At 34.8% G+C, this 10148-nt stretch overlaps 1 pseudogene; it reads right to left on the reverse strand.

Annotated features, from left to right (window-relative positions):
* Positions 1–3853: 3853 nt before the first annotated feature.
* On the reverse strand, positions 3854–5116 carry LOC111542819 (annotated as a pseudogene).
* Positions 5117–10148: the final 5032 nt, after the last annotated feature.

Raw genomic sequence — 10148 nt, forward strand, 5'->3', positions numbered from 1 at the left:
TCTTTCTCTTCAATTCTTTAATGTTTTCATCAATATTGGTTTTGTAATTATTTTTGACTGTCACTTCCATAATTTACAGATTAAAACTTATCCAGATTTATTAAATTACTAGAATAGTCAGTTATTTTGCCCAAAACACTTTAATATATTATATTTTCTTTTATATACAAATCCCTCCTAAAACCATACGCTAAACATTTATTGTATTTACCAATTTTGATTACTTTGTCATGCTGTAGGGAAGTGATTACTGATAATTTATTATTAAAATATTGGCTTTCCTCACGGTTCTCTTGGATTAAATACATATGGCTATAGGTTAGCTGGAGCACTGATGAAAATAAATTGTAAGCTCAAACTTCATTATCATTTGTAGTTTAAACATAGTGAATTTGATACAGTGTTACCTCATAATTTTGATGCTCTTTGCAGTAAATTTGATATAGAACAGTTGCTAAAGAAACCCTGTTCAAATGTGTGACCATTTTTATGGAAAACATCTGGGGTAATTATAATTAGTTCAGGATGTGTACTGTTTAAAAATAATCTTGAATTCATGGAGAATGAAGCATATCTTTTCCTTAATGACTAGAATAATCCAAATTAATGTGAAAAAAAACCTTTAAGTTATTGGTAGCTGTGCTTAGACTATGCTTTAGAATATTCCATACGGAAATGAGGAGTAACTTTTATGTAAAATGCCAAATTGGCACTTTACACCTGTTAGTGTGTTTCGTTTAGAACAGCTGTGTCTTTTATTATCAGTAAACAGATGCAGAAAGTAATGGAATGTTTTAAAGCAATATGTTAATCCTGTCTTCCACTACTGAACTGTCTCACAATATAGTGATTAAATATTGACCGTGCAGCTGTTACTTACAATTATAGAATTTCTTAGTTAATTTCTCCTTCCCAAGTCCAAATGCTTTAATATTTAGGGATCTAGTTTCTAATCTTAAAGTGTTTCATAATGTAGTTTATTTATTACAAATTGATTTCTGAAGACAAGTTATTTGAATACTACAGAGACAAATTCATGTTCTTAAAATTCTTATTAAATGTTTCTATGAATTGATGAATGTTCTTGGTAGGATAAACAATTTAAAATTTTTATTTGTTTATTTTTCTTGACTTGTTCATGAATATGTAGATGATTATTGAATATAACAATTTTGTTCAAAACTGCCAGCAGTAAGCTAAATAGGAAATTATGGCTCTTTCATCAGACGTTTATGAACCAGAGTGTATAATACTTTCTTAGAATGATGAGTATGCAAGTTATTTCAATTATAATAGCCCTTTTGCACTTTAATTATGTTTTAATTCTTATATTTACCTTGTCAGTGAAGATATTTAAAATGTTGCTTCATTAATTATATTTATTCTCAAGCTTGAGAAACAGTTCTGTTAGCTAAGATTGTTATTAGTATCTAACATGTATTATACTCCTGGTATATGAAAGGTATTGTGTGAAGCACTTTATTATAATATTCTTGCCCCATTTTATAGATGAGAAAATTGAGGCTTAGAGACAGGGAGTAAATTGGCCAAAGTCTTACAGCTAGGAAGTAGTAGAGCCTGGATTTATACCCAGGTATTTTCACTCTCAAGCATCTTGTTCTTAACAACTTTATATTTTGCCTGCAATTAGCATCTAATATCAACATTATACTGAGGGGAAATTATGTGCAAAGTAAATTTTGACTGTTCTTTTTTGAAGCCACATTGTTCACCACAATGTGATTATTAAATCTTTTAATCAACTTGCCTAAAAAGAAAACGTAATTAAAACATGCATGGAAAGAGAGAGAGCTTCACTTCTTGGTATCTTCTCACACAATGTCTGTGCTGCTAGTTCACAGTCTACACTAGAACTGTTTTTTAACTCCCTTTATGATTTTACTCTCATTGTACTACTTCCTGAGACAACTCCAGCAATTGATTTGTTCCTCTTCCTAAAAATAGCCTTTGCTTCTCTGCTTTAAGATTTTTAAAAGAGCAGCATGATGTAGTTTTTACCTATGTTACATTATTTATGCATTAACCAGGCAGTATCAGTGATTATGAAAACTTTTATTAAATGGCATTTCTCTATCGGGATAGTCATTACTACTTCAATATTCTTAGTTTGTTATATCATTTGTCATAGGATGTAACCCCATTTTATATATGAAAAACCTGGGACCTAGAGATACTAAGTAAATTGGCCAGGATCCCAGCTAGCAAATGATGTTTGTGTCAATTTGATTTTTTTTTTCTCAAAATAAAAAAATTTGAAATTTAAAGTGTACAACTAATCATTTTGTAGAGGGTTTTAAGACTTCAAATTTCACCAGATGGTTACTTAAATATAGTTTCCCTTGACACTGATGAGGATGCTTATAAGATTAACTAGGATCACCAATGTCATGAGGTATTCCCGGGGGTAATTTAATATATATTAGAAATCCATTATAAGGTAATTCTTAAGGGGCATAATGTTCTTGGTTGCAAGCTGTCTAAAATATAAGAATAGATGTATCTTTGCATGCAATACGATAAAATGTCATGTTTATAACAGATTTTTAAATGAAAAATTTATTTTTGCTCAGTTTAATTAGCTATTCTGTACTTATTCAGCATTATTGTTTATTTACATTTTTATTAGTGTCTCCATCAAAACCAGTTACCCAACACATAGAATATAAGATAAACAATTAAGCTATCACTTTATAGTGTGTAGCATAGAGCTTTCCCAGGCAGATATAATTATTTGGCTTTTGTTTTTGTTTTACATTTTTGAAATATTTTAAAAAATAAAACTTTTTACTTTGGGATATTTGTAGATTTACATGCAACCATAAGTAATACAGAGAGATCTCATGTACTTTTCACCCAGTTCTCTTCAATGATAACATATTGCAAAACTATAGTTCAATATCATAGCCAGGACATTAACGTTAATATACTAAAGACACAGAACATTTTCATTGATCCATCATATGTTATACTTCTATAATTTTGTATAATTTTTTTTTTTTTTTTTTGGAGATGGAGCTGTCGCCCAGCCTGGAGTGCAATGGCAGGATCTCAGCTCACTGCAACCTCCACCTCCCAGGTTCAAGCAATTCTCATGCCTCAGCCTCCTGAGTAGCTCAGACTACAGCCATGCAGCACCATGCCCAGCTAATTTCTGTATTTTTAGTAGAGATGGGATTTCACTATGTTGGCCAGGCTGGTCTGGAGCTCCTCGCCTCAAATGATCTGCCTGCCTCGGCCTCCCAAAGTGCTGGGATTACAGGTATAAGCCACTGCACCCAGCCTATACTTACATAATTTTCATATACCTGTACTACATTTCTATAATTTTGTCATTTCAAGAATGTTATATAAGATGGAATCATATAGAATGTAAACTTTTATTATTGGCTTCTTTTAAACTCATTTTAATTCTCTGAATTGTCATCCAAGTTGCTAAAAATGTATTGGTAGTTCATTCTTTTTTACTCCTGGGTAGTATTCCTTGGTATGGATATACCACAGTTTGTTTAGTCATTTATCCATTGAAGGACATCTGAGTTATTTCCAAAACAGAGTAAGATCTGGTTTCATTCACAGTATAATTTATAGTTTTCCATTTTATTCTTCAGTTCATGATTGATTTTTTTTCGTATGAGCTTTTAATTTTTTTATTGGAACAGGATTTGGGTGTGGGGATACTAAATGTAGCAGGGTTCAACAAATTTACATTTTATCAAAATAAGGTTCTTAAATAATATAATGATAACATATACTTTAATTCTTATAGCACAAACCCTCATATTAATTGATGGTCACAGAAAAATATTGTAATGCTTTAAACAAACGTTTTAAATTACATCAATGGTGCAAGTTTCAAACAAAATGCAGTAATCAAAATATTTAACTGTCCTTTCATCAAGCTTTTACAAACACAGTCTTCGCTGTCTGAGCAAATCAGTTTTAGTTTCTTCATGGTCCTCCATCTGTCTTTTAACATGACACTTGTCTGGTTGTTGAATTTATAATGCAATAGTATTTTAGATCATTTTCCCTCTCCATATTTCCTCACACCGGATCTCAAATTCTTGTCTTCTTCTCACAACCCTGCCTGTTTTTTTCTAGCTCAATGTTTTCCAGGAATTACTGGTTGACACTTTGAAACAGGTATTCTGCTTTCAGTGGCTCTTCTGCTTTCTTTTTTCTTTTTTGCACTTTGAAGAGTTCCTACTCTTCTTTCTTTCTTACTAAGGTCTTGTTGCTGGGTTCCATATTTCAGTTTAGATAAGAAAAGATTCTTGTGAGACCTTTTTCTTGTATCCAAATTAGCTTCAGTTTCCATTTCAACATCATTATCATTAGGTTTATCTTGAGAAGTTATCGTTCTCGTTCTTTTACTTTCTACTACTTTTGTTGCTGCCTTCATTAGAAAGGTTGATGAATCCACTCTGCCAATTTGTGTTTTTTAGTTGATGGAGTAAGACCATCTACATTTAATGTAATTATGGGCTTTAGACTGTCATTTTAGTTTTTTTTTCTGTTTCTGCTGTTTTCTATTTGTCTGTTTTATTTTTTCTGCTTTCCTATGGGTCACGTCAAAATTTTTTAGAATTCCATTTTGACTTATCTTTAGTGTTTTTAAATATCTCTTGGTATAGTTTTTTAGAGGTTGCTCTATGTATTACATTATGTGTACATAACTTATCATTGTCTACTAGTGTCATTTTACAAGTTTTAGTAAAGTGTAGAGAAACCTTACCTCCCTTTATGTTTTTTGAAACCCTCTACTATTTATAATTGTCTTAAGTATTGGCTCTACATATGCTTAGAGCCCCAGAAGACAATATTATATAGACAATAGACAATATTATAATTGTTGTTTCATCCATGAAACATAACTTACAAAACTCAAGAGGAGAGATAGAATATATAGTATCTATATTTTTTACTGACCATATTTCTTTCTTCTGATATTCCAAGGTTTCTTCTTTAACTGCTCTTTCTGGTTAGAGAACTTTAGCTATTCTCATACAGTGGGCCTCCTAGTACCACATTCTCTTTTCCTTCATCTGAGAATGGCTTGATACCTGTCATTCCTGAAAGGTATGATTCTCAACATCCAGTAAAAACACCTTAGACTCAATTATGTTGAGTAGATATCACTTCACACTCGTATGAGTATAATTTTTAAAAATGAGAAGATTAGTGTCGGTGAGAATGTGGAGAAATTGTAACACTCATACATTACTGGTGGGGATGTGAAATGGTACAGCTGTTACAGGAAATACAGTTTTGAGTTAACTCAAAAAGTTAAACATATTCCCATATAACCCAACAATTCAACTCTCTAGTATATACCCCAAAGAATTGAAAATGGTATTCAAATGTATACCTGTACACAAATGTTCATAGCAGCACTATTCACAATAGCCAAAAAGTGGAAACCTAAATTTCTATCAATAGATGTGTTGTCCACAAATGTGGTATATCTATAAAATAGAATATTATTCAGCGACACAAAAGAATGAAGCACTGGCACATAGTATAGTGTGGATAAACCTGAAAAATATTATGTTAAGTGAAAGAACCCAGATATAAATATCACAAATGGTATGATTCCATTTACCATAGTCCCCCCTTATCCACGGTTTTACTTTGTGTGGTGTTAGTTACATCTAATTAACCATGGTCCAAAAATATTAAATAGAAAATTCTAGAAATAATTCATAAGTTTTAAATTTTGGCACATTCTGAATAGTGTGATGAAATCTCGAGCCATCCCACTTTGTCCCTCCTGGGATGTGAATCATCCCTTTTCCTAGCGTATCCATACTGTATATGCTACTTACCCATTAGTCACTTATTAGCCCTCTTAGTTATCAGATTGAAAAAACTATTATGTAGGGTTTGGTACCATCTGCAGTTTTAGGCATCCACTGAGGGTCCTGGGACATGTCCTCTGTGGACAGGGGGGGCTACTGTATATGAAACTTCCAAAATAGGCAAGCCCATAAAGACAGAAAGCAGACCAGTAGTTGCCAGTGGCTGGGGGAAGTCATTCTACTGCTTAATGAGTGTAGGGTTTCCTTTTGAGCATTAAAAAATCTTGGAACTAAAAGTGATAGTGGCACAACAGTATAGTGAATGTACCAAATATTAATGAATTGTATACTTTTAAATAGTTAATGGTTAATTTTATGTTAATTTTTACATCCTTTTTTTTCTTTATTCTAAAAAAAAAAAAAAAAAAAAAAAACCAGGATACATGTGCAGAACGTGCAGGTTTGTTGCATAGGTATAGGAGTCCCATGGTGGTTTACTGCACCTATTGACCCATTCCCTAAGTTCCCTCCCCTCACCCCCAGTCCCCAACAGGCCCTGGTGTGTGATGTTCTCTTCTCTGTGTCCATGTGTTCTCAATGTTCAACTACCACTTATGAGTAAGAATAGGGGGTGTTTGGTTTTCTGTTCCTGTGTTAGTTTGCTGAGGATGATGGCTTCCAGCTTCATCCATGTCCCTGCAAAGGACATGATCTCATTCCTTTTTATGGCTGCAACATCACTTTTTAAAAAGCTGCTAGAGAAAGCTTCACTTTATGTTGTCTCTGTAGAGTCATCTCTAGCCTGAGTGTGAGCCTGCTTGTGTATGTTCCTTATCCCTTCATCTTGCCCCTCCTCCATCCTCTTCCTCTATCTTCCTTCCTTCTTCCTTTTTCTCCCTCCCTCCCTTTCAGGGCTTTGATAGAAAGTTGCAAGCAGCAGCCTACACACACCAACATTCTGAGTTTTTCCAACAAATTTCAGTACACCTGCAATAGTCTATCTTCCATGTTATTGTGAGATACAGTTGTGCCAGATTTGTTATGGCTTAATCAGGATAATTTACTTTCCAATCTACCATTTCTATGCCCTCACCATTGCTGGTCAACCATATATTCTCAGTTTGGTTCTGGTAACACCCCACTTCCAGTATGGTATTTTATATTAGATTTGTTTACTACAACATAAAAAATATAAATGTATTCTTCTTTCACTGAGTCATCGATATAGGACCGATATGGCAGTTTGAAGATGTCAGATTCCTGGGTTTCTACTCTTTTCTTGCACTATCATCCTCAATATGTAACTTCCATCTCACAGTCTATGTTGGCTGTCCTAGATCCTGCCATCACATTTACGTTCTCACCAGTAGGCAGAAGAAGAAAGTAGAGAGCATTATGTTGTTTTCCTTTAAGGCACAAATAGAAGTTGTATACCATTCTGCTCATATCCAGCAGCAAGCAGGGCTGAGAAGTGCAGTTTTTATCTGGATGGATACGCCTAGCTAAAATGTAGGTGTTCTATTCCTAAAGAAAGAGAGATGAATATAGATCTTAATGGATAAGAAGCAATCCTGCCCCAAGGCCTGAGGGTACCACTATTCAATTTATACATTTCTGCTTAATTCCTGTTTTCAAGCCAACAGTTCAGTCCCACTTTTTTCTATGTGTTGTGTCACACTGTCTGAAACCTTTTTTATTCAAATTCTCTAGCCCAAAAATTTCTGGCATACTACAGGAGAAAGAAGGAATGGCAGAATAATGGCCTGGCCAAGTGGTGGAAAGAGGAAAGATCTTGGAACCCAGTTCTCAGCCTGCGCACTCACCCCCTCCTTCTGGTACTTGATGCCTTCAAGGGTTAATGCTTTCTAGAATTTTCAGGGTGTATTTCTTCTCATCAGGATCTCCCCATCAGGGCAACTTATTCTGGCCTTTTCTGTTGTGCTGAGTCGATTGCTACACCTCCATCTACTTTATATCATCAGGAAATGTGAACTTTCTTACCCACTGGTAGACCTTTTTTTCTCTTTTCTTTGTCTTTGTGGAATTATACCTTTATGATTCCTTAATTATCATTTCAGTGGAATTTCTGCAAGGAGAAGAAAAAAGCACACAGTCGATTTGCCGTGTTTTCCTAAAAGCTTTATATTTACGATTTTATGTGAAATGTGTTTTGCAACCACACTATACTTTCTGTTCGTACTGTTTGCCCTAGAACTTTATTTTTAGAGGTGGTTAGAGGAAGATAAGCAAAGAAGGCTAATAAGAAATAGTTAACAAGAAAAGAAAAGTCAGGAAAATGTTGTGTCTAGAAGTTGAAAGAAGAAATTATTTCAGAAAGAATAAAATGGTCAGCTGTGTACTGTGCTTCTGAGAGGTCAAATAAGATGTGTGACCATTGGATTTGACAACGTGAAGTTATTGGTGAATCTGTCAAAAATAATTTCATTGAAGTCATGAAGATCCCCAATGTGGTGATTTGTAGAGATTAGGAGGTGAGGGATTAAAGGCATAAACTATAGGTATCCCTTAGAAGATTTTTTTTAAAGGGGCAGAGAAATGGATGATAGTGAAGAAAGGTAGAGAATTATGGATGGGTTCCATTAATCTATTTTTAATATGGGCAGTGAATAGCATGTGTATGTGCTAATGGGAATGTTTCAATAGAGACGGAGTACTTCATAATATAGAACAGAGAACAGAGTGGGCCTAGAATTAGTTTCAGTAAAAGAGTAAGATCATCAGAATTTGTGTAGTATGATCAGCTGGCAGTCAGGAAGGTGTGCAGATAGATATATCACCTTCTCACACATAATGAGGAACTATTGATTTGTTCACCTGACATTAAACAGATATTATGAACACCTGGGTGTGTGAAGTACTGACTGGGTTAGGCTCTGGGGAAAGGGTAGTAGTTGTCTTTGTCCTCATGGAACTAGCAATTCATTACAATAGAAAGATAATTTAAACTGAATTGGTAAGTATAAAGAAAGATAGGGAAAGTATAGGATGCTGGATGAGCACATAGCAGAAAGGTTCTGGAAGAGGTAACGATAAAGTAGAAATGTGAAGGGTTAGTATGAGCTAGCCAGGTAAAGAGGGAACAATGAACTTAGCAGAAGAAATAGCATATACGAAAGCCCAATAATAAGAGAAACCTTAAAGAAGTTCTGTTTGGCTGAAGCTCAGTAGATAAAAAGGTAATAGCAAGAAAGGAGACCGAAAACACAAGGATCATATCATTGTAACTTTTGTTAAAGTGTTGGCTTTTGCTGTGGCTGGTCATTGAAACATTTTAAAGAGGAATTATATCAGATTTTAGAATAAAAACAATTCTGGCTACTGCTTGCAGACTACATCAAAGGAGAGCCAGAAACAAGACCAGTTTGAAAACTGTCAGCTTAATCCATAACTGTTATGGGTTGTCTAAACTAGACATGGGTATAGAGAGAAGTAGGTAGATTCAGCAGATACACTTGATCCCTGCTGGTGAATTCTGTATTTGCAATTTTGCCTACTCGCTAAAATTTGTTTGTAACCCCCAAATCACCACTCACTATGCTTTCACAGTCATTTGTGGACATGCACAGAGCAGAAAAAAATTTGTGTTGTCCAATGTACATGTTCCCAGCTGGGGTTGAACAAGTCAACATCCTGCCTTCTTTTAGTTCTTATCCTGTAAACAAATATCTTTTTCACCTATTACTTATTGCTTTGTTTTTCTCATATCTGCGCTTTTCATTGGTAATTTCACTGTTTAACCTGGCCCTAACCATATTTTTAAAGTGCTGTCTATATAGTGTTCCTCAGTGCAAGAAGATCATGATGTACTATATGGGGCAAGTATGTTTGTTAAGATGAACTTCTGCTGGGGCACGGTGGCTCATGCCTGTAGTCTTAGCACTTTGGGAGGCCGAGGTGGATGGATTGCCTGAGCTCAGGAGTTCAAGACCAGCCTGGGCAACACGGTGAAACCCTGTCTCTCCTAAAAATACAAAAAATTAACCGGATGTGGCAGTGTACACCTGTAGTCCAAGCTACTCGGGAGGCTGAGGCAGGAGAATTGCTAGAATGTGGGAGGCAGAGGTTGCAGTGAGCCAAGATCGCAACACTGCACTCCTGCCTGGGGGACAGAGTGAGACTCCATCTCTAAAATAAAAAAATAAATAAATACAAATAAGCTTCATTATGGTATGAGTTATACTGCTGTTGACCGTGAGTTCAATGTTAGTTATGAAAGTTGTATTTAAACAGAAGCACACTTTCTGTCCTAGACAATAATCTCTTCTCATTATACTCATTAACCTTGATGGAGGGTTTCACCTCACAGTT

This window comes from Piliocolobus tephrosceles, chromosome 11 (genome assembly GCF_002776525.5).
Source record: "Piliocolobus tephrosceles isolate RC106 chromosome 11, ASM277652v3, whole genome shotgun sequence".
Classification (NCBI taxonomy): Eukaryota; Metazoa; Chordata; class Mammalia; order Primates; family Cercopithecidae; genus Piliocolobus; species Piliocolobus tephrosceles.